Below are 25209 nucleotides of genomic sequence, written 5' to 3' on the forward strand. Positions count from 1 at the left end.
AATGAAAACAGTGCTAAGTCAGCGCTCTTTTACCAAACAAGATCTCCTTTTACTAGCAGTGCCACAGAGAGCAATTTCACCTTAATTACAGCCCAGTCTTGATCACCTGTCATTGTTACTGATTGCCTGCATGAAATGAATGTCTTAAATGAGATGAAGTTCAGTCCCCTATTCCCTGTTTCAGGAGTGGCAAACCATCATTTTATCTGACATCACTTTTTGAAATCAGAATTTTCTTCAGTATTATCTGTAGATACCTTCCTCCTATTATCCTGGGAAGATCAGGGACATGCAATAGGATCTTTCTCAACTTCTCTGTACTTCAAATCTCTCTGCATAATTACCAATCTTCACCTCCTTTTGCCCTGTTTCAGAAAGAGTGGCAGTCTTCCACTTTCTCCAAGTTTGACCCCTCCACTAGCACTCTTAACCCAGCTCCTATCTCCCTTTGCTGAGCCATCAATCACCTCCACTCACATCTTCCTTCTTCGTAGTCTAGAAGTCTTTCCACCCACAGATTATGTTCTTCCACCACTGATACCCCTTCCAGCTACCATCCTATATCTTTCCTCCCCTCAACTGCGTTACTTCTTGACTTCTTATTCATTCTTAAACCTAGAGAAATTTGATTTACATACCTACCATTCTACTATGTTGTATTCAAAAGCACCACTACCAGCAGAATTATAGTGGGATGGATCCTGAATGGTGACCAGTTCGGATGAACTTACAGATATGCCCATGATCCAATCATTCTCATTCAGTGAAGAGCTATTCGCTGCCTGATATGTGCCAGGCACTGTTCTATGCTTACCAGTAATTCATAGATGTGCCAGGAAAAACAATGCCAGGGATATAGCAGTAAACAAAGAAGACAGGATTCTCTGCCCTCTTGGAGCTTACATTTCTAGCGTAGGAGGATAAACCAAAAAGGAAAACAAAATAACATAATTAAACAAGTATAAAGTATGTCAGCTCTGAGAAATGCTATGATAAAAATAAAGTAGGGAGGGGGGCTATACAGTACAATGGAAGTGGGAAAAGTGGTGAGGCAGGATCTTATAGAGATGCTTCAGGGCACAATGGTTAGGGGAGAAGATTCTGGAGCTGAAGGAGCTAGGTTCTTATCCCTCCTCGCCCATCTTCTAACTGTGTGTTCTTAGGCAAGGCATTTAACCTCCTGGTACCTTAGATTCCTCATCTGTGAAATGGGAAGGATGTTAGAACCTACCAAATAGGGCGGTTGTAAGGACTGAATGTGTTTACAATGTATAAAAGATTTAGAACATTGCCTGAGTTCAGTCAGGGCTCAAAAAATGTTAACCCTATTATTCATTCATTCAATAAGTATTTACTTAGCACTCATTAACCTGTTAGATTCTATGAAGTATATTAAAATGAGATGCATTCCTGACCTCTCAAAAAATATGGTATGAGTACATACACAAAAGCACAATACAAGGTGGTATAAAACAAATTCACTCTTTCAGAGGGAGACGCTTACTCTTTCAGAGGGAGACATTACACTCGTATTGTCACTCCTTACACAACATCAAGGTGCTCTGAAAGTATCTTCTCATCTAGGATCTCTCCTGGCCTTCACCACAATCATGAGAGATACTATTGCCCTCATTATACCTGTTGGGTAAGTAACACATAGGTATCCATTGAATCCCTACTCAACAACTTAGTGGCTCAGCCTGGAGGCGCAGGTGAAGTGGCCAGTGCACTGACTCAGAGTATGACCTTTTACACCACAAAAGCCCGTATTTAAATCAAGAACTACAAATTAAACTGTGTGATCTTGGACAAACGCTTTCACCTCCCAGAGCCTCAGTTTTCTCATGGGCGAGATGAGGACAATCAATTCTAGCTGCATCAGTCTCATGCAAGGACGAAATGAGGTATATGAGGGACTGTGCACATCTTCCAGCCCTTAACAAGTACCCAATAAAATGGTGGCTTTAAAAGAAAACAAGGCAAAGCAACGCATGTCTCTCGCGATTCTGTCAGCTTGTACTTCCATGAGGCCTCCAGATCACCTTCAGATTCACAGGATGACACAACAAACATGTCAATGAGAACAAAAATGAAATACAGGAACTATACCTGAGTCCACAAGAATTCACTTCCTCTCAAGCCAAAAGTTTCGTGAACTTCTCGTTTGCTTGTAATATAGAGTGCCGTGTTGCCATATGCAATATGGGGGGGGTTCTTTTTTTTTTTAGATCTGCATTTAAGCTATGCTAACCAATGATTTCAAATGCAAATGAATAGTGCTTTACTCAAAATATGAGCTCTTGAAAAGTTTTGTGTAAATTGGGTTTTGTAAATCATCTCAAAGTTTCAAGGAAAGATTTTAATGTAAAGAATCTCTAGGGTAAATCCTTTCAGATAAACATGGATCGTTGCTAGATTGACCCATTGACCCAGTTTATCTACTTTATCTTCTTTTAACGTGCAGATTTTCAAATATCCAGGAGCTAATGCAGCACACATGACTTGGGTGGAAACCAGATTTCTTTACCCAGGAGAAAATGACATGAGAGACTGCTGAGGGTGGGAGTGTCTCCGTGAGAAAATGAGGGGTTTGATGCGAAGCTTAGAAAACTCAACTTCCACAAACTTAGGAAAGTTGTGCATAGCAGACTTTTGGGCTGAAATAGGTCCTTAGAAATATGAGTCTGCTCTGAGATTATAAACAGTGATCTGGGATGGTGCAAAGTCCTCAGGCTTCAGCACCCTGGAAATAACCTATATCAATAATTTACTCCTGAGTTCCCCCAAATGTCCCAGCTTGCAATCAAAAAAGACAGTGTGATTAGTAATAGTTCACACCTGTAATGAACAAACTGCGATCTTTGTGCATCAGAGAAAGCTTCGTGAGAGATGGCAACATTTGTCCGAACCCTCAGCAGTATGTGCCGGAAGCTAACTGAAAGGCACAATGAAAGATGAGGCCTGATATTTACCAAGTTCCAGCAGGACATGAAGGCGACGGCGTGGAAATGGATAAGCTGAACATACAGGCGACATCTATTCAAAGCATATTCTCCTCTAAGCGGCTTGTATGGTTCAACTAACAGCAGTTGAGGCAAGTGCGATTTGAAATCTTTTCTAGATCATATTCTTACAATGTTTTGCAACCTCCTAAATTGGATCTTTTGTGTCGAGATTTCTACAAGCAGGTCTAAATCCCTGAGAGAAAAGGAGAAGGAGAAGAGACGATGGTGGTGGACAGGATGGCTGGGAGAAGAGATAAAGAAAGAAGTGGAATCATTCACCTGCACACTGAGGGAAGGACACCTGCTAGGTCGCACTGCACCCTCCTATGTGGCTCTGGACCAGGCTCCTAGAGAACCAAGGTGGCTCGCTGTTGGAGTATTGGACCCTTCCAGCCAGTGTCCTACTAGAAACAACTTGCTGCTCTGGTCACCGGTTGCCCTAGCAACAGCCTAGATTATGTCCATGGGCATTAAAGCCAGGCAGTCCTGGGTGTTGGGATCCTGGTTCCTCTACTCACTCGCTGGGGGATTTGGGACAGCTTGCTCAACAGCTCTAGTCTCTGTGTCTTTTTTTTTTTAATTATGTGTAACACAAAGTTATTTAAGTCAATAAATTTTTTTTTATTTTTTTTGGCGGTACGCGGGCCTGTCACTGCTGTGGCCTCTCCCGTTGCGGAGCACAGGCTCTGGACGCGCAGGCTCAGCGGCCATGGCTCACGGGCCCAGCCGCTCCACGGCACGTGGGATCTTCCCCGACCGGAGCACGAACCCGTGTCCCCTGCATCGGCAGGCGGACTCTCAACAACTGCGCCACCAGGGAAGCCCCTAAGTCAATAAATTTTTAAGGAATTTCACATGTTCTGATTCTTTCCACTGCCAATCACCTTAGTTCCTCCAAACTCATAATCTTCAAGATAAAACAGCCCTTTCAAAAAGAAGTTGTCATGTGAGTCAGCCCACAATTCTTTTAGTTAGGCTTCTTTGATCTCCAGTGAAATATGGACACGCTTCAAAATTCCCCACCTGTAATCTTTGGGATCCAATTTCCTCAAGCGATTTCCTTTAGGACCATGTTTAGGGTCAGGCGATGGATCTGCCTGGTACTGAATTTGACACCCTCTAAAAGTGTATTAGGTTCAAATCATAGTCACTCCTAAGCCATCACACCCTAGAACAGTACAGATCATTGGGATACGCCAATACCGTTTTATCTGTAACACTGGATCATGATACTGTACCCAGGACCTCATAAGTCTGTTGTGCAACTGAAGAAAGGAATACACGCACAGCCATGACACAGAGCAGGGGCTCTGTCAGCAACAGGTACAGCTGCCATTCAAGCAGCATCAGGGACCCTTAGAGGACTTGCTTTATGGAGGTGTTTTTGGCATGATAATAAGAGATAACAGTCATAGAACACTCGCTATGCATCAGGCAGGCCAGGTTCTAAGTGATTTACCAGGAACTAACTCATTGAATCCTCACAATGCCCCTATGAGGCAGGTTTAAGGGCTATAAGCATTTTGCAGAGGCAGGGATACTAGGGGAGGAAACAGTGCTATTTCTGGTCCCAGGTCAGCCTGCAAGTGAGGGTTGGATGCAGGGTCTGTGCCCAGGTGGTCTGGCTCCAGAAACCATACACATCACTTTACACAGTACTGCTGCGATAACACGTCATTTAAAAAAATCCAAACAAAGTGGTATCTGTAAACACATGCGTGGTCACTTAAACAAGTGTGGTATTATGTCAGGTCATATATATACATACAGTATACATACAGGTATATATACTTGAATATATGTCAAAACTATCTTCCTAGCCTAAAAGGACTTGCACAAGTCAACCAGCTGTCTGTCTGCACCCTGGACAGTGATAGCTTCTTCAAACAACCTGAACATTAGCAAAGGGACATCCAGGGTACTTTCCTATGGTCTCTTTACGGCACCATCATGTATCCACAACTTAAGTCACTGAAAGCAGAGACCTAGTAGTCACTTCGAATTCCACCCCTTCTAATACTTCTGAACCAATTCTCCAGCAAATATTCTATAGGTCTACAGATTTTAGAGCCGAGATTTCTCTTGTATCCATCCCTTCTTCTCCATTCTCAATCCCACTGTTTTCAGTTCAAGCACTTATCAACGTCCTTTCAGGTAACTGGATCGGACTCCTAACCTTTCTTTCTGACAACATTCTTGCCCACTCCTGCCCCCAAGAAATCCATTTTCCTCACTGCTATTGACAAATCATTTTAAAACACAAGTCTTAGAATATTGAGCCTCTACATCTAGAGAATGAAGCCTAAACTCCTTATTAAGGTACCTAAATCCCTTTTGATCTGATCTTTTCATCTCTTCCCACTTCCCCCAGACGCAACCACACATGCATTGGCAGCCTCTGTTTCCTCTGATCGGTAAGCCTTCTCCCTCCCATATACCCTCCCCACTAGCTTCTACATCCATAGCCGTCATTTGGAAAGACCCTCCTCAACCGTGAAAGCTTTGTCCAAATATCACCTGCTCTAGGAAGCCTTCCATGAATTCCCCATGAAAAGTTAGCTGCCTTTACCTCTGTGCCTATAACCGCCAAATCATAACTTTTCCCTTGACACTAGCATATAAGCCCCTGATGGCAAGTGCTGTGTGTACACAATATGTTCTCAGCCCCCAAACGGTTTCTGGCATGTTGGAGGAGCTCAACAAATTCTTGTTATATTATTACCTCAGCCCTATCATATTAGAGTTGTTTGTTGACAAGTCTGCCTTTTCCACAGGAATGTGAGCTCCTGGGGGCAGAGTCCTTTTTGCCTCCATCCCAGCACTTTTTTGCCTCTATCCCAGCACTTTTCACAGTGCCTGGCCAAAAACCAACCAACCAACCAAAAAACCCTTAGTATTTATTGAACAAATCAATGCATAGTCCAATAAATGAATAAACCACAGAAGCCTCCAGGATCTCCTTGCCTGTCAGAATAACCTAAAATTATGTTTAGTCGTATGTCTAGAGCTCTAGTAGTTTGTCTGTTATATCTACTAGTGTTTAGAGGGAATTCTCACCAGAAGCAAATCAAGTCCAGCTGGAAGATGCTGTTATAAAACAAACTAGATTCCAAGAGACCAAAAGGTGCATTGATTGCATATGTCATGAATATAAATAAAAATATTTATAAGCGAGATATAAATTTTAATTTGGAAAAAGAATAGCTCTTGCAGGATGTCTATTCAGGTGTACTTACTCAACAAAAGGAACTTGAAAAAGCCGTGATTTGATGTGTGGTCTACAAAGGACAAAATTCCCACTCAGGTGAGGGTTTATAAAAAAAACTCATTTCACAATGGCTCCTGGGAACTTTTGTGTTTGTTACGTCATTTCCCCGTGTGGTGGCTGTTAGGATCATCACTACTGCAGACAAGTAAATGAAGACACAGAGAGCTTCAGGTTGCAGAATAAACTCCTGCTGCAGTAGACCCTAGGGTTCTCTATTACTTAGAGTGGACCAAATATATCCAGCTATGTTATCCAAACGCAGAGTGACAGGTTGTTTGCTGGAAAAGGTGCCCTAAGATGGGACCTCATCTCCTGAAAGAGGCCTTAGAACATCTGCCAAATGCATTCCTGACTTAACACCTGAGCTCTCTGTGGCGACAATTGTTCAATTCCATTTACTTCATTGAGCACCTACTGTGTTCACCAAGCACCTACTGTGCCCAGCACATAGTGTGATTTCTATAATCTGAGAAGGGCATAAATGGTCCTGAAAGACACGAATGTTGCACCAAAGACTGTGCAAGATTCCTGGTAACGTATTGCTGGACAGGCAAAGACAATCTTGAGGGAATATTTAAGGATAAAGGAAATTTTAAAAATTAGAAAAGGGGTGTGTTGATAGTATATATGTATTTTTTTATATATTTGTTTTATTTTTGGCTGTGCTGGGTCTTCGTTGCTGCACGCAGGCTTTCTCTAGCTGTGGCGAGCGGGGCTACTCTTCCTTGCAGTGCACGGGCTTGTCATTGCAGTGGCTTTTCTTGTTGCGGAGCACAGGCTCTAGGCACGTGGGCTTCAGTAGTTGCAGCATGCGGGCTCAGTAGTTGTGGCACGTGGGCTTAGTTGCTCCGCGGCATGTGGGATCTTCCCGGACCAGGGCTCGAACCCGTGTCCCCTGCATTGGCAGGCAGATTCTTAACAGCTGTGCCACCAGGGAAGCCCGATAGTATATTTTTAAATGAAAAATTTGGTAACAAATCTGTGAGCACAATATTGTTATATACACATATACTGTACAAAGACATGCACACAAACATAATGAAAGGAATGGAAATGTACACACCAGAATATTATCAATGCTTTCTCTATAGAGATTATGATTAGTTTTTTAGTGTCTTCCATAGACTTTTGTACAATACAGTGCTTTAATGATCCGATTATAAGTTTTTTAAAAGTTTAAAAAATAAAAGTTTTGCTTTAAAAAAAGGGGGGGAGGGGCTATAAAATGTAGAAAATGTTGCTGAGAAGGGGAAAGGGAGAAAGATAAGCACACACATTTCATGTTTGTAACATTATGTGGCGAGCGGGGGCTACTCTCCTTTGCTTTCCTGCTAGGACAGGATCAGCCAGACTCGTCCCCAAGATGTGGGATTTGAACTTCCAGGAGAGGTAAATCAAGTTTCTTGGTTGATTTAGTGAACCATGTTTTCTCAATTGCTACATCACCAGTCTGGTGTATTAAATCAGAATCATTGCCAATGGCCAGTGTCCCAAACTCTGGAGTAGAGACCCAGCTCCAGCCTGGCAGTAGAGTGCGTACTTGAAAGGCTTTAGGTTCTCAGGGGATTCGGTTTTTCTACAGTGCAGTCGGCTTCCAAAACAGGAGGCAGCTGGCAGTGCTGGGGGTACTCAGAAATCAGAGACCCATCACGGAGTTTGAGGAACCTTATGGCGGAGGGTTTTATACTTTATGGTTTCTTAGTGGTGATCAAGAGACACCAGGTTTCACCTTATTGTCCTTTGATATCATGATTTTTTATAAAAGAGCTGAGAGGTAGAATAGAGCAGAGGACACCTGCTCTACAGGGCCACTCTCTGTCCCATCTTCCCACAGAACCACAGATCTGCTCTGAGCCCCAGGGTCATTATTCAACAAAATTTGCCGAGTCTCTTCCCCAGTTCATGCCCTGTGCTAGGTTTGGGAAACACAAAGGCATCTAAAATATGGTGTGTGATTTGAAGGACTCGCAGCCTGTGAGTGAAACAGGCTTGGGGGGAAAACAATCAAGAACAATATAATCTGTGGGACGTGATAGCAGAGAGGTAAACCCAAAGTGATGGGTTCCAGCAGACATTCTCTAAGTTACAACATTTGAAGGGAGTAGAGGTTTGGGGAAGGGGTGAGAAGTACTCACTATATTATGATATTTAGTTTTATGTATTGAATCGGCATCTCAATCTCCTTACTGTGTTACCCAGTGCCTCTCAACGCTGACTGTACATTAGACTAACTTGAGGCTGTTAAGGGAAATAATGATGTACAGGCTCCATCCAGACCACTTGGGTTAGAATCTCTGGACCACAAGCCTTGGCCATATTTTTAAAGTTCTCTGAGTTATTCTAATCTACAGCCAGGGTCAAGAACACAAGTGTAATCCTTTGCACCCCAGATTTCCCACATTCAAGATGAGAGTGACAGCTCCTGTGTTAGCATCTAAGAGTTACTGTGAAGGACCTATGAAACAGTATTATGTGAAAGCACAAGGAATAACGTTTTATATAAACCTAAAGCCATATTTCTCACGTTATCAATCAATGGGTAGCAATGCTTTAAAAAATGTTTACTTCTTGGATGGTTGCTTCGTTTGTTGTAGACTAAATATGACCCAGGATCCCATAAACTCCTTGGTGAGTAGGCAAAGTAGGCTTGCCATCGGCCCAATGTCAAATCGGCATTGGTATCGAGAAACCCAGAGTACTAAGTGACGAGTTTACTGAATTACAAAAACTACATAAGCATTACACATACAGATGTCATGGAAATGTGAAGTACAGACTGTAGCTAGTTAAGTCTGGCTGCTGGAGGAGGAAGGAAGGAAGGGAGCTCACATTATTTGACCACCTTCTGTGAGCTGGGCTCTTTATGTATATTACCCACAATGGCATTTTTGAAACATTAAGTTATGAAATCAGTTTAGTGGGTCACAACCAGTATTTCTTAAATAAAATACAATGGAAGAAGAATAAAAAAGGAGAGAAATGTATGAAAGCTTTGTTTTGGTTATACAGGGATGGATTATGTGTACATGTAACATACTGCATTGTGATAAAAGACGATTTCTTACTCCAGGCTGCTGCAAAAATATTTGAAAATCACCACCTGAAGAGACAGTTATTATGAAATTCAATTTACAGAGGCTCAGAGATCTTAAATAATCCACCCAAGGCCTCATGGCTAGCAAGTGGCAGAACCCTTTTTACCAATATACCTTAACCTCCTGGAAAGGGCAAGCCTCACTGATGAAGAAATAATAGATATCTGCAGAAGGAATATACACGTTTTCATAATTATTATTTTTAATAACACTAGCTGAATGACAGTATTGCTGCCTCATTTTATCGTTGAGATGTAACGTTTTCCAGACTCACTGATTTATTAACTGTCATAACACTAGCCACAGTTTGAACCCCAGCTAAAATTTTCTTTTCACTTTCATCACTTCTAAGCTTGGTAGGAACTCCTATGCTGCGGGTTCGTTTTGTTTTGATTTCTTTCCTTTGTTACTCCAGGCACATCATTTCTCCACGAGGAAGCACAGGCCCCCTCCCTGGCTCCCCCTCCCCCTTCCTGCGAGGTGCAGCCGCCCCCAGGCTAAGCCCACCAGCCCAGGGCACACCTGGCTGTCTTAGCAGACCCTGTGGCAGAGCGGCTGAGTGGACAGATTTGCACACAAGTGCTGCACCTGGACAAACAGGACTCAGACCCTTCAGGTCCAAGGGCAATATTGCCCCATGGATCATTTTACTGGCTACAACCTCAGCTTTCTCACTGAGAAATTCCTTCCCAACTCAGGGTCTGTAAAATCCCAAGAACGCTTCTTAGCAAGACAGACTTCAGAGTGGTTTTGACAACTTGGAAATATCACCGAAGCGATCGTTTAATGATTTTATGTGTTTTTCTTCTTGAGCCTCCTCTGTTTCTTCAAGACCCACAGATTTTTTTTTTTTTCTTTTTACTGTGGCTAAGCAGAGCCCTGACCTTGTCCACAAATATCCTTCGGCCTAATAAAAAAAATGATCAAGCACAAGTACCCAAACCCACAAAGTTGGAGGAAAACCCTCTACAGACCAGCCCACCTGTACTCACAAAGCCAGGGAGGTTTCCACTTGAGGGCAGGCATTATTTGGGGTTGGGGGGTGGGTAGATGGGGAAGAATCTTTGAATGAGGAGAGATAGGGTCACAGAGAGATGGGGTCATGATAGAAGAGGTCTGGGAGTAGAACTCCCTCTACTCGAGTTGAACCTATTTCCCAGGCTGCTGGGCTATTGGGGAGAAGTTTCAGTCTCCTCTATGCTGGAGAGGTGGCAGTGGTTAGTCAGTCTTACCTTATCCAGGGGGACATGGGCTTTGATTAAGGGGGGGGGCAGGTCTGGCTACATAGATTTTGGGGTCACTGCAAAAAAGGGGGCTCCCTGTTGAAAAATTATTAAGAATTTCAAAATGGTGACCATAGAACATTAAACCAAACACGGGACCCTGTGAGACCGTCCATACAGGTCACACGCCCATGAAAGTGACCCTGAGGGGGAGAGTTACATTTTTAGCACCATATCACCTGGATATTGAGTCATTAAATAAAATGAACCTTCCTGCTAACCCTATCCCCTGCTACCATGTGTACACATTTTTCACGTGGATGCTCTGGTTACCATGTTCCAATAGGCTGTATAACAAACATTTAAATAGAATTTACTAGGTACCGGGCCCTAGACTAATAATTAATATGCATTATCTTGTTTAATATTGACAAAAACCCTAGGAGGTAAGAAGTACTGTTGTTCCTTTTTGCAGATGAGGAAACTAAGGCTTAAAGGACGATCATTTATTTGCCTAAGGTTATTCACTAGAAAGTGGCATTCAGCCTGTGTGCCTTGGGACTGGGAGAGGCAAGAGAGGCACTTGCCATGGGAGAAAAGCTCAAGGGGATGTGAAAAAACCTAGTAATCAAGATAAGTACTACTTTAATGCAGTCTTTTAAACGTTTTGAGATCATTGTAGATTGATATGCAATTGTGAGAAATAATATTCTTGGTACTCTTTACTCAGTTTCTTCCAATGGAAACATCTCACAAAACTATGGGAAATATCCTAACTAGGTTATTGACATTGAAAGAGTAAAGATACAGACCATTTTTATCTGCACAAGGATCCCTCACATTGCCCCAAATTTCCTTTTTTTTTTACTCTGTGACAACACAGAAATATCAGATACCAAAGTCCATATTGCCCCTGTGTTGACCCAAATACATGTTACCAATTATTTATTATACTTTGGTATCATTAAAAAATCATTCTGCAAATTCCTTTAGTTTTCCTTCTAGGCATTACTCAAAGTTGGACATTTCCTGGCTAGCAACAGTTTGTAAACTACACTCTTCTTATTAGGAAAAGAATCACAGAAGTCCCAGATAAAAGTCCCCATAGGTGATTTGTGTAGAATGGGAAAAAGCCTCACAGGTAATCCGCAATACGATACTGCATCACACTAGCTTCGCCCTTGACTACCCATCGTGTTACTTTAATAACAAACATATGGGAGGACCAAGGAGCTGATTCTCTGGGGTAAGCCAGACAGGGACAGAGCCCAAAAGAGAGAGATCCCAGATTTACTTGACAAGGCCATATTTTCCTGGGGTGCTTTGGACAACGTATGGATGACACAGCTGCAGATCTTGGCTATTCTAGTTTAGTTTCCCATGGTGCCAGAAAGTGTCATGCGGAGGTAATGACCAGTTGGTATGAGTGTGATTCCCAATGCCTGTGCAGCTACTTATTTTCACTCTTTCTGGCCCATCCTCACCCATTCCCCTTACAGCTACAAATCTTGATTGATGGTCAGTCAACACAGGCTTTGTCAACATAACAGAAGGGTAGAAATAAAACTGTCACTAGAATAGTGCTTCTCAAACATCCATGGGCATGCAAACCACCTGGAATATTGTTACAAGACAGATCATAATTCATTACGTCCTGGGTGGGGCCTGAGTTTTGCATTTCTAACAAGCACCCAAGTGATGCTGATACTATTGGTCCGTGAACCACTGCTCGTAGAAAGAACCCATCTCACCAGGACCTGCAACTGAATTCCCTGAGATTGAATTCAGGTTATAATGAGACTGGGGTTTTGCTTTTTGTTAGGGGACTTTCATTGGCCAGGTTAGACAGAGAGCTTTGGTCATTCAGCCCCCTCTAGTGGATGAAATTATGACATGGGGGGAAAAAATCAGGCTTCAATGAGAGCGCATCAAAAGGACAGGAAGATGGAGCACGTCCTGGCACTATTGGAATCCCTGGTTTCAGAGGCTCCTGGAGCCCTGCTGAATCCCACACAGCCTGGTTGTTCAACTCTTCATTCTTCAGATTGCCAGGGCAATAACTTTCCTCTCTTTGTTTAACCACCTATAGTTAGCTTTCTATTATTTACGATCAAGATTCCTAACAAAAATTATAATGTGATGGCTAAATAAATTATGACATTTCTCCATGGAAGAATCATACAGCTATCAACAACCATTATTTCAAATATATATATATATATTTTTTAAGATGGACAAATAATATAAGGTTAAGTGAAAAAAGCATAAGACCAGTGTAGACATAGAGCATAATCTGAACTATATAAATTTTTGAAGAATATTAAAAGTCAATCCTGAAGAGCATAAACAGTAGTTATGGTAGAGGCTGAATAATGGACCCCTGAATGTGTCCTAATCCTCAGAACCCGTGAATGTTACCTTACTTCGCAAAAGGGACTTGCCAATGTGATTAAAGATCTTGAAGTGGAAAGATTACCCTGGAGTATCGGAATCAGCTTCATACAACCACAACGGTCCTTGTAAGAAGGCAGGAAGGTCAGAGTCAGAGGAGATGATATGAGGGCAGAAGCAAAATTCGAGTGATGTGCTTTCAAGTGGCAGGAAGGGAATCACAAGCCAAGGAAACGGGTCCCAGAAATTGCAAAAAGCAAGGAAACATTTTGCTCTCAGAAGCTCCAAGAAGGAATCAGCCCTGCCAACACCTTAACTTTAGCCCAATGAAACTGATTTCAGATTTCTGACATCCAGAACTGTAAGATAACAAATTTGTGTGGCTTAGAGCCATTATGTTTGTGATAACTGGTTACAGCAGCAATAGAAAACAAACGTAGTAGTTGTCTCTGTACTTTCCTTTGATCAACATCTTACTTAAAAGAAACACAAATCAATTTAACAGAAGGATTAAGTACAGCTTGCTGTAAGAGGTGGTATGAATAATATTTTTCTACATTTCAACATAGCTCGGTTCCTGTCTAGGACTGTAGAATATAATCAGAATGAAGCACTATTTCAATGCATATTGCAGGAGAATCTCACTCTGCACTAACAGAATTCTGGTCCCATAATTCTCCTAGAAAAGATTCCTGACTTCTGCTGTTAATATCCAACAGGTGACTTAAAATGCATGCACAGGATTGACACCTGATAAAAACCAAAAGGCACACTGACGTACTCAAATCACAAAGCACATCAAAGGCAGAGCAAACTCTTAAACCACTTGGGATTCCCCATTCTCCTCTCAGTGTATTCCCAGCACTGTGACTCTGGAATCACATATGGAATCACCAAGAACAACAACAATAAAAAAAAAAAGTGGCATGACTGCTACATGCCTGGGTAAAAAGTGTTAGTCTGACATTCCCAACCCAAGGCCAGGATCACTGGCCCTTCTTCTGAGCCCCCATAGTCCTCTGTGTACATTTGTTCTGTTGTACTTAACTCACCCTCTCAGAATTCTTTGTTTATGCATTCACCTCCCCAAATAGACTTTGATTTCCTCTAGCGTGTGGTCTATGTCTTACTCCTTTTCGATTTCCCAGCCTAAGACGGTGCCGGGTGTAGATAGAGCATTTACAAATGTTTACTGAATGAAATTAAATTGAATCCTAGCCTTGACCAACAGAACCTTTGAACTCTTACCCACCCAAGGTAATAAGAATTCAATTTTCTTGATTCTATGTTCAAAGAAATTGCTAAAGTAGAACTACATGACATCTTGACTGACTCTCCCCCAGGCTTTGGAAGAACATGAGATGCTTCTAAAGGAAACCGGACGATCTCTGTTTAACTTTAGATTTTAGTTTAGATTTCTAAGGGGAAAATTCAGACAGTGCCCTGGACCTCCAAATGAATTCATGATGAATGAGAGCTCCACCAAGTCCCCTAGTTTCTCTTCTCCAGGATTGACTGAAGCCAGGCCGATACTGGTTGATGGAAATTCTCTCTCTTCCTCCTCATGATGCTTTGCTGAATTTGGTACCAAAACACCCCTCAAATTCTTGGTCCCTGAGCATCTTCTCCAAAGACAACTAAAGTAGCTGGCTGAAGCAGTTCCTTCAGCATACCATAGTATGTAAAAGCGTTTTGGCTTTGGGATAATTTTGATGTGGGCTTAAATCCTAACTATAATTTTCAATAACTAAGAAACATTGGCCATTTTATTTATCTGAACTTTAGTTCCCTCATTTAGAAAGTGGGGACAAAATATGTACCCAGAGAGTGTTGTGTATTTACATAAATTGTGTAACATACAAGAATTCCCGCACATAGCAAGTACTCAAGAAGTAATAGCTGCTATTGTCATGAATAATAATTATTATCCCACACAAGTGCCTCTGAAGAGGGTAAGGCCTGATGCTGCATATACCCAACTACCCCAAATTTGAAAGACACATCTCCTCAGGTTTTTTTTTTTTGCGGTACGCGGGCCTCTCACTGTTGTGGCCTCTCCCGTTGCGGAGCACAGGCTCCGGACGCGCAGGCTCAGCAGCCATGGCTCACGGGCGCAGCCGCTCCGCGGCATGTGGGATCTTCCCGGACCGGGGCACAAACCCGTGTCTCCAGCATCGGCAGGCGGACTCTCAACCACTGCGCCACCAGGGAAGCCCTCCTCAGGTATTTTTTCTCCCACATAGCCCCATCTAGTGGTGAGGCCACAAGTAAGAATGATTTCATCTTGGTCCACAGAACTTGCACCATCAAAAAGAGAAGACTCACTCCTAATAGCCAAACAATCTTAACATTCACATTTGGACTCGCCTCATGCATATCCATGCATTTCTTCCCTTTCTTTGGAAATTAAACCATGATTGACCTCGTTCCTCTAGCTATTCCTTTACAAAGTTTACTAATGTTTTAGGATTAAAGTCTCAAAAGCACTACAGTCAAGATATTTCTATTTCCCAGCCATAAACAAGAACAATTGCAGCAACATGGATGCAACTAGAAATTATCATACTAAATGAAATAAGTCATAAAAAGACAAATACCATACGATATCACTTACATGTGGAATCTAAAATATGGCACAAATGAACCTATCTACAAAACAGACTCACAGACATAGAGAACAGGCTTGTGGTTGCCAAGGGTGGGGGGAGGGATGGACTGGGAGTTTGGGGTTAGTAGATGCAAACTATTACATTTAGAATGGATAAACAGCAAGGTCCTACTATACAGCGCAGACAACTATAATTAATCTCCTGGGATAAACCAAAAGGGAAAAGAATATAAAAAAGAATGTATATATGTGGATAACACAGTCACTTTGCTATACAGCAGAAATGAACACAACATTGTAAATCAACTATACTTCAATAAAAAAAAAATTAAATAAAAAAAAAAAGAAACTTCTGGGCTTCCCTGGTGGCGCAGTGGTTGAGGGTCCGCCTGCCGATGCAGGGGAAACGGGTTCGTGCCCTGGCCCGGGAAGATCCCACATGCCGCGGAGTGGCTGGGCCCGTGAGCCATGGCCACTTAGCCTGCGCGTCCGGAGCCTGTGCTCCGCAACGGGAGAGGCCACAACAGTGAGAGGCCCACGTACCGCAAAAAAAAAAAAAAAAAAAAAAAAAAAGAAACTTCTATTTCTAACCAAGATGGAATGACAGGAACCAGACTTACTCTTTTACCTGAAATAACTGAAAAACAGGACAATATATATGAAACAATAAGTTTCAAGTTATTGTACATCAGCAACAAAGGACTATATTCCCTGAGAGGTGGAAACAAATGTTTCCTACCATTGCTATGGCTTTATGCCTGGAGACACTTTCCCAGCTACAGAGCGTGGAAAACGAACCCAGGTTGAACCCATCAAACTCCCTGGAAGGAAGAGATGACTCTGGGAGTCCAGAGAGGACAAGGTGGCTAGAATTCAGAGGATGGACTACCAGAGATGAATGAGTCGCAGAAAGCAGGCTTCATAGATCTGCAGAGGACATTCCTTGAGTCTTCAGCTGAGTATCAATCAGCACATGTAAGTAAATAAACTACTCAGGCCAGGAAAAGAACTATCTGAAAGCATTATAAGGACCAACACTTGGAATTCAAACAGGGCTGAATTATAGCTTCTGTTCCTACCAGCCAGAACAGAGAATATCATCATTTATAGGATACTGTGCTGACACTCAAAACAGATCTGTCTCAATAGTGGGACAGAATTAGCCTTAGACTAAATATTGCTCTGGTCTCACCTAACGCTATTTAAAAATATACTTAAAAGGATTAAATTTCTTCCAAGGAATTTAACTGCATTTAAAAAACATTTGTAAGAATACAAAAATATCTAGCCATTCAACAAGGTATAATAGTCAATGTTTGGAATAAACAATAAAAAAATTCTAGGCTTACAAAGAAGCAGGAAAATATAACCCATGATAAGGAGAAAAAGGAATCATTGGAAATAGGCCCCAAATGACATAGATATAGAATTAGTAGAGAAGAGCATTAAAACAGTTAATAGAATATACTCCACTATTTCAAGAGCTAGAGGAAAGATGAAGCATATGTAGTAGAGGCAGGGAAAAGAATTTTTTTTTTTTTTCGGTACGCGCGCCTCTCACTGTTGTGGCCTCTCCCGTTGTGGAGCACAGGCTCTGGACGCGCAGGCTCAGCCTCGCTCCACGGCATGTGGGATCCTCCCGGACCGGGGCACGAACCCGCGTCCCCTGCATCGGCAGGCGGACTCTCAACCACTGCGCCACCAGGGAAGCCCAGGGAAAAGAATTTTAAAGACCCCAATCAAACATCTAGAAATGTAAACTATAATGACTGAAATGAAAAATCAGACAAGCAAGCAAATGGGATTAACAGCAGATTAGACATTGCAAAAGATAAGGCTTATGAGCCTGAAGCTATAGCAACAGAAACTATCAAAATGAAACAGAAAAGTAGAGTATTATTGATCTGGAGGACAATATCAGGAAGCCCAATATATGTGTAACTGGAGTCTAGCAAAGAGGGGAGAGGGTCAGAAAAAACAGGTAAAGAAATAATGACTGAAAACTTTTCAAATTTGATGAAAACTAAATCCACGAACCCCAGACCTTAACAAAATCCAAGCACAAGAAACATGAAGAAAACTATACCAGTGTATATCATAATTAAATTGCAACTAATTTGTTATAAATAGAAAAACCTTGAAAGCAGTCAGATGAAAAAGATGCATTACATATAGAGAAACAGAGAAAAGAAGACGGAAGATCACACACTGGAAACAATACAAAGCCAAGAGAATATGGGTCAAAATATTTAAAATCCCAAAGGGAAAAAACTATTACTTCAAGAGAATTAGAAGACAAGCTATGGATTGGCAGAAAACATTTTCAAAAGATATAGTTAATAAACAACTGTTGTGCAAAGTATACAAAGAATTCTTTAAATTCCATGTTAAGAAAACAACCTAATTTAAAAAATGGGTCAAAGATCTTAACAGTCACCTCACCAAAGAAGATATACAGATGGCAAATAAGCATATGAAAAGATGCTCCACATTATACGTTATCAGGGAAATGCAAGTTAAAACAACAGTGAGGTACCACTACACACCTATTAGAATGACCAAAATCTAGAATACTGACACCACCAAATGCTGGTGAGAATGTGAAGCAACAGGAACTCTCATACATTGCTAATGTGAATGTAAAATAGCACAGCCACTGTGGAAGACAGTTTGGTGGTTTCTTATAAAACTAAACATATTCCTACCACATGATCCAGCAGTTGTGCTCCTTGATATTTACCTAAAAGAGCTGAAAACTTATGCCCACACAAAAACTTGCACAAGAATGTTTAAAGAAGCTTTATTCATTATTGCCAAAACTTAGAAGCAAACAACCTGTCCTTCAGGGGTGAATGGATAAGTAAACTATGGTATATTTAAATAATGGAATGTTATCCAGTGCTAAGAATAACTGAACTAACAGCCATGAAAAGACATGGAAGAATCTTAAATGCCTATTACTAAGTAACAGAAGCCAATTTGGAAAAGCTACATACTGGATGATTCCAACTATATGATATTCTGGAAAAGGCAAAACTATCAAAAAGATCAGTGGTTGCAGGGGGTGATGAATAGGCAGAGCACACAGGACTTGTAGGGCAGTGAAAATACTCTATGATATCATACTTTGTATGATAGGCATACCTCGTTTTATTACACTTCACTTTATAGCACTTCACAGATGACACATTACAATTTGAAGGTTTGTGGCAACCCTGTGTCTGGCAAGTCTATCAGCTGCATTTTTCCAACAGCATTTGCTCGCTTCATTTTTCTTTGTCACATTTTGGTAATTCTCACAATATTTCAAACTTTTTCGTTATTGTTTGTTATGATGATCTGTGATCAATGATTTTTTTTCATACAGCAGGTTTTATTAGTTATCTATTTTATACATATTAGTGTATACATGTCAATCCCAATCTCCCAGTTCATCCCCCCACCCCACCCCACTTTCCCCCCTTGGTGTCCATATGTTTGTTCTCTACATCTGTGCCTCTATTTCTGCCCTGAAAACTGGTTCATGTGTACCATTTTTCTAGATTCCACATACATGCATTAATATACGATATTTGTTTTTCTCTTTCTGACTTACTTCACCCTGCATGACAGTCTCTAAGTCCATCCATGTCTCTACAAATGACCCAATTTCGTTCCTTTTTATGGCTGCGTAATATTCCATTGTATATATGTACCATATCTTCTTTAGCCATTTGTTTGTCGATGGGCATTTAGGTTGCTTCCATGACCTGACTATTGTAAATAGTGCTGCAATGAACATTGGGGTGCATGCATCTTTTTTTTTTTTTTTTTGCAGTACGCAGGCCTCTCACCATTGTGGCCTCTCCCGCTGCAGAGCACAGGCTCTGGACACGCAGGCTCAGCGGCCATGGCTCACGGGCCCAGCCGCTCCGCGGCATGTGGGATCTTCCTGGACCAGGGCACGAACCCGTGTCCCCTGCAGGCGGACTCTCAACCACTGTGCCACCAGGGAAGCCCCATGCGTCTTTTTGAATTATGTTTTTCTCTGGGTATATGTCCAGTAGTGGGATTGCTGGGTTATATGGTAATTCTTTTAGTTTTTTAAGGAACCTCCATACTGCTCTCCATAGTGGCTGTATCAATTTACATTCCCACCAACAGTGCAAGAGGGTTCCCTTTTCTCCACACCCTCTCCAGCATTTGTTCTTTGTAGATTTTCTGATGACGCCCATTCTAACTGGTGTGAGGTGATAGCTCATTGTGGTTTTGATTTGCATTTCTCTAATGATTAGTGCTTTTCATGTGCTTCTTGGCCATCTGTATGTCTTCTTTGGAGAAATGTCTATTTAGGTCTTTTAAGCACATTTTTGGATTGGGTTGTTTGTTTTTTTAATATTGAGCTGCATAAGCTGTTTATGTATTTTGGAGGTTAATCCTTTGTCCATTGATTGTGATCAGTGATCTTTGATGTTACTATTGCAAAAAGATTATGACCCACTGAAGGCCTGGATGGTGGTTAGCATCTTTTAGAAATAAAGTATTTTTAAATTAAGGTATGTACATCGTTTTCTTTAGATATAATGCTTAACAGACTACAGTAGAGCGTAAATATACCTTTTTTTTTTTTTTTTGGCCACACTGTGTGGCTTGCGGGATCTTAGTTCCCCAACCAGGGATTGAACCCGCACCCTCGGCAGTGAAAGTGTGGATCCTAACCACTGGACCACCAGGGAAGTCCCTAAATACATGAACTGGGAAACAAAACAAATTCATGTGACTCACTTTATTGAGATATTCACTTGATTGCCATGGTCTGGAACTGAACCCACGGTATCTTCGAGGTATGCCTGTATGTTGTTCTAAGCCATAGAATGTGCAACACCAAAAGTGAATTCTAAGGTAAACTATGAACTTTGGGTGATTATGATGAATTAATGTAGGTTCATCCACGGGGGAAAAAAAAAGTATCATTCTGGTGAGCGATGCTGATAATGAGTGAGACTGCACATGTGAGGGGGAAGGGGGTATACAGGAAATCTCTGTACCTGCCTCTCAATGTTTTAAAAAGACATATGTATACATATAGCTGAGTCACTTTGCTGTACAGCAGAAACTAACACAACAATGTAAAGCAATTATACTCCAATAAAAAAAGACAAAAAAAACCTATCACCTGAGAATTCTATATCTAAAAAAGAATATTTCAAAAATGAAGATAAAGTAGATATTTTAGACATACAAAAGCTGAAATAATTCATTACCAGACAACCTGCACTTAAGAAATGTTAAAGGAAGTTTTTAAGGTAGGATGAAAGTGATATCAGATAGAATCTGAATCTACACAAAGGAATGAAGAGCAATGGGCAATTATGTGGGTAAATATAGAGACTTTTCTTACTATTGAATTTTTAATTTACTATTTAAAGAAAAACAAATTAACAATGTATTCTAGGGTTTACAACATAGAAGTAAAATGTGTGAAATAATAGCACAAAGGCCAGGAAGGGGGAAATGGAAGTATATAGTTGCCAGGTTCTTATACTATACTTGATGTGGTATAATATTAGTCTAAAGCAGGTTGTGAATTATTAAAGTTATATAATGCAAAACCAAGAGCAACCACAGAAGTAACACAACAAAGAGTTATTGTCAACAAACCAATAAAGGAGATAAGATAGAATCTTAAAAATATTCAATTAATACAAAGAATGAAGAAAAATAGGAAAAGGCGAACAGATGAGACAAATGGAAAGCAAATGTAGTCATTTAAATTGGTAAATTTAAACCCAACCACATAAACAATCACATTATATGTAAATGGTCTAAACATCCCAAGAAAAATGCAGATATTGTCAGATTGAATTAAAAAAACAAAATCCAATTTATGCTGCCTAAAAGAACTCACTTTAAATAAAAAGACTTGTATAGGTTAAATGTAAAAGGATGAGATATATACACATGTATATCATAATAACACATCAAAAGAGAGCTGGAATGAACATATTAATATTAGACAAGTATATTTTAGAGCAAATACTTTACCAGGGATAGATAAGGTCATTTTATAATGATAAAATATCAACTGATCAATAAGACAGAAATTCTAAATATTTATGAAACTAATAAGAGAGCTCCAAAATACATGGAGCAATAACTAATAGAACTACAAGGAGAATTTAGATGAATCTATTGGGTTGGCCAAAAAGTGCCTTTGGTTTTTTAGTAAAAAATAAAACACATGGGACTTCCCTGGTGGTGCAGTGGTTAAGAATCCACCTGCCAGTGCAGGGGACAAGGGTTCAAGCCCCGGTCTGGGAAGATCACACATGCCACAGATCAACTAAGTCCGTGCACCAAAACTACTGAAGCCCACGTGCCTAGAGCCCGTGCTATGCAACAAGAGAAGCCACAGCAATGAGAAGCCCGCACACTGCAACGAAGACCCAATGCAGCCAAAAGTAAATAAATAAATAAAATTTTAAAAAATAAATTTTAAAAAACACACATTTTTCATTTTCACCAAGAACTTTATTGAACAATATCTTCACCCTTTTGTTCCACTACCGTCTGCCATTTTTTCAGGCAACTTCATAATTCCATCTTCACAAAACTTTTTATCTTTCTGAGCAAAGAACTGTTCCAAGTGCCTTTTACAGTCTTCCAGGGAAATTTTTTCCATTAAGAGAATTTTGTTAAGACCTAAATAAATGCAAAATCCGAAGGTGCAATGTCTGGTGAATACCACGGATGAATTAGAACTTCCTAGCCAAGCTGTAACAGCTTTTGCCTGGTCATCAAAGAAACATGCAGTCTTGCATTATCCTGATGGAAGATCATGTGTTTTCTGTTGACTAATTCTGGAAGCTTTTCGTTGAGTGCTGCTTTCAGTTGGTCTAATTAGGAGCAGTACTTGTTGGAATTAATCGTTTGGTTTTCCAGAAGGAGCTCATAGCAGAGGACTCCCTTCCAATCCCACCATATACACAACATCACCTTCTTTGGATGAAGACCAGGCTTTGGTGTGGTTGGTGGTGGGTCATTTCACTTGCCCCGTGATCTCTTCCATTCCACATTATTGTACAGTATCCACTTTTCATTGCCCGTCACAATTTGTTTAAAAAATGGAATGTTTTCATTATGTTTCAGTAGAGAATCGCATGCAGAAATACGGTCAAGAAGGTTTTTTTCACTTAACTTATGTGGAACAGAAACATCAAAGTGATTAACATAACCAAGCTGGTGCAGATGATTTTCAACGCTTGATTTGGATATTTTGAGTAGTCAGCTATCTCCCACATGGTATAATGTTGACTATTCTGTTAATGTCTCAACTTGATAGCTATCAACTTCAACTGGTCTACTCCAACTGTGGAGCATCGTCCAGCGAGAAATCTCCAGCACGAAACTTTGCAAACCAATTTTGACACGTTCGATCAGTCACAGCACCTTCTCCATACACTGCACAAAACTTTTTTGGGGTTTCAGTTGCGATTTTACATTTCTTGAAATAATAAAGCATAATATGCTGAAAATATTGCTTTTTCTCTTCAATCTTCAATATTAAAATGGCTACAAAAAAATTCACCAGTTTTGATAATCTTTTTTTTTAATGCACAGTGATATGACAGCTGTCACAATACAATCTAACAAAATTCTTTTGAATGGGGCTTCCCTGGTGGCGCAGTGGTTGAGAGTCCGCCTGCCGATGCAGGGGACACGGGTTCGTGCCCCGGTCCGGGAAGATCCCACATGCCGCGGAGCGGCTGGTCCCGTGAGCCATGGCCGCTGAGCCTGCGCGTCCGGAGCCTGTGCTCCGCAACGGGAGAGGCCACAACAGTAAGAGGCCCGCGTACCGCAAAAAAAAAAAAAAAGAAAAAGAAAAAATTCTTTCGAATGAAGTTAAAAACGACTAAAAAACGACTAAGCTCTACTAGAGCCATTTACAGAAAAAAACGAAGGAACCTTTCGGCCAACCCAATACAATTATAGTTGAAGATTTCAATGCCCCCTCTTCTCAATAATCGATAGAACAAGCAGACAGAAAATCAGTAGGTGGGGCGGTTAATCTTATGTGCCAACTTGACTGGGGTAAGGGATGCCCAGATAGCTGGTAAAACATTATTCCTGGATATGTCTATAAGGGTGTTTTCAGAAAAGATTAGCATTTGAACCAGTAGACTGAGTAAAGATTTCACCAATGGGGACGGGCATCATCCAATTCCTTCAGGGCCGAAAACAAGAACAAAGGGTGAATTCCCTTTCTTTTTTTTTTTTTTTTGCGGTACTGCGGGCCTCCGGACACGCAGGCTCAGCGGCCACGGCTCACGGGCCCAGCTGCTCTGCAGCATGTGGGATTTTCCCGGACCGGGGCACGAACCCGTGTGCCCTGCATCAGCAGGTGGACTCTCAACCACTGCACCACCAGGGAAGCCCCTCCCTTTCTCTTCTTGAGCTGGGATATCCATCTTCTCTTGCCCTCAGACATTGGAGCTCCTGGTTCTCAGGCCTTCAGACTCTAAGACTTAAAACAGCAGCCTCGTGGTTCACAGGCTTTTGGACATGACTGAATTACACCACCAGCTTTCCTGCTTCTCCAACTCACAGATGCAGACTGTGGGGACTTTTTGCACTACATAACTGTGGGAGCCAATTCTTTTAATAAATCTCCTTTTATGTGTATCTTATCAGTTCTGTCTCTAGAGATCCCTAATGTATTATTAATATAGAAGACTTGAACAAGACTATCAATCAACTTGACCCAATTGATATTTATAGAACACATGACCTAACAACAGCTGAAAACATCTTTTCAAATGCACATGGAATATTTACAGAAGTTGCCCACATGCTGTCTTGTAGAACAAGTCAATAAATTTAAAAATTTCAAAATATACAAAGTGTGTTCTCTAAACACAACAGAATTAAATTAGAAATCCATAAAAAAAGATATTGAGAAAATCTCCAAATATTTAGAAACTAAAGAATTTGGAAACTAAGGAACACATTCCTAACCTAATCAAGTGGGAAATTAGAAAGGGTTTTGAAATAAAGAAAAACAACATATCAAACTTTATGGCATACAAATAAAGCCGAACTTAGAAGGAAAAGTACAGCATCAAATATCTATACAGGCATACCTTGTTTTATTGCGTTTTGTTTCATTGTGCCTTACAGGTTTTTTTTAACAAACTGAACATTTATGGCAACATTGTGTTGAGGAAGTCTATTGGCACCACTTTTCCAATAACATTCACTCACTTTGTGTCTCTGTGTCACATTTTGGTAATTCTTGAAATATTTCAAGCTTTTTCATTATGATTATATTTGTTATGGTGATCAGTGACCTTTGATATTAGTACTGTAATTGCTTTGGGGTGCCACAAACCACACCCATATAAGACCACAAACTTAATAGATAAATGTGTGTTTTCTGACTGCTCCACCCACTGGCCAATCCTGTCTCTCTCCCTCTCCTCAGGCTTCCTTATTCCCTGAGACACAACAATATTGAAATTAGGCCAATTAATTACCCAACATAGTCTCTAAGTGTTCACTGAAAGGAAGAGTCACATGTCTCTTACTTTAAATCAACAACTAGAAATGATTAGGCTTAGTGAGGAAGGCATGTCAAAAGTTG

The sequence above is a fragment of the Pseudorca crassidens genome, chromosome 17, assembly GCF_039906515.1.
Source record: "Pseudorca crassidens isolate mPseCra1 chromosome 17, mPseCra1.hap1, whole genome shotgun sequence".
Lineage (NCBI taxonomy): Eukaryota > Metazoa > Chordata > Mammalia > Artiodactyla > Delphinidae > Pseudorca > Pseudorca crassidens.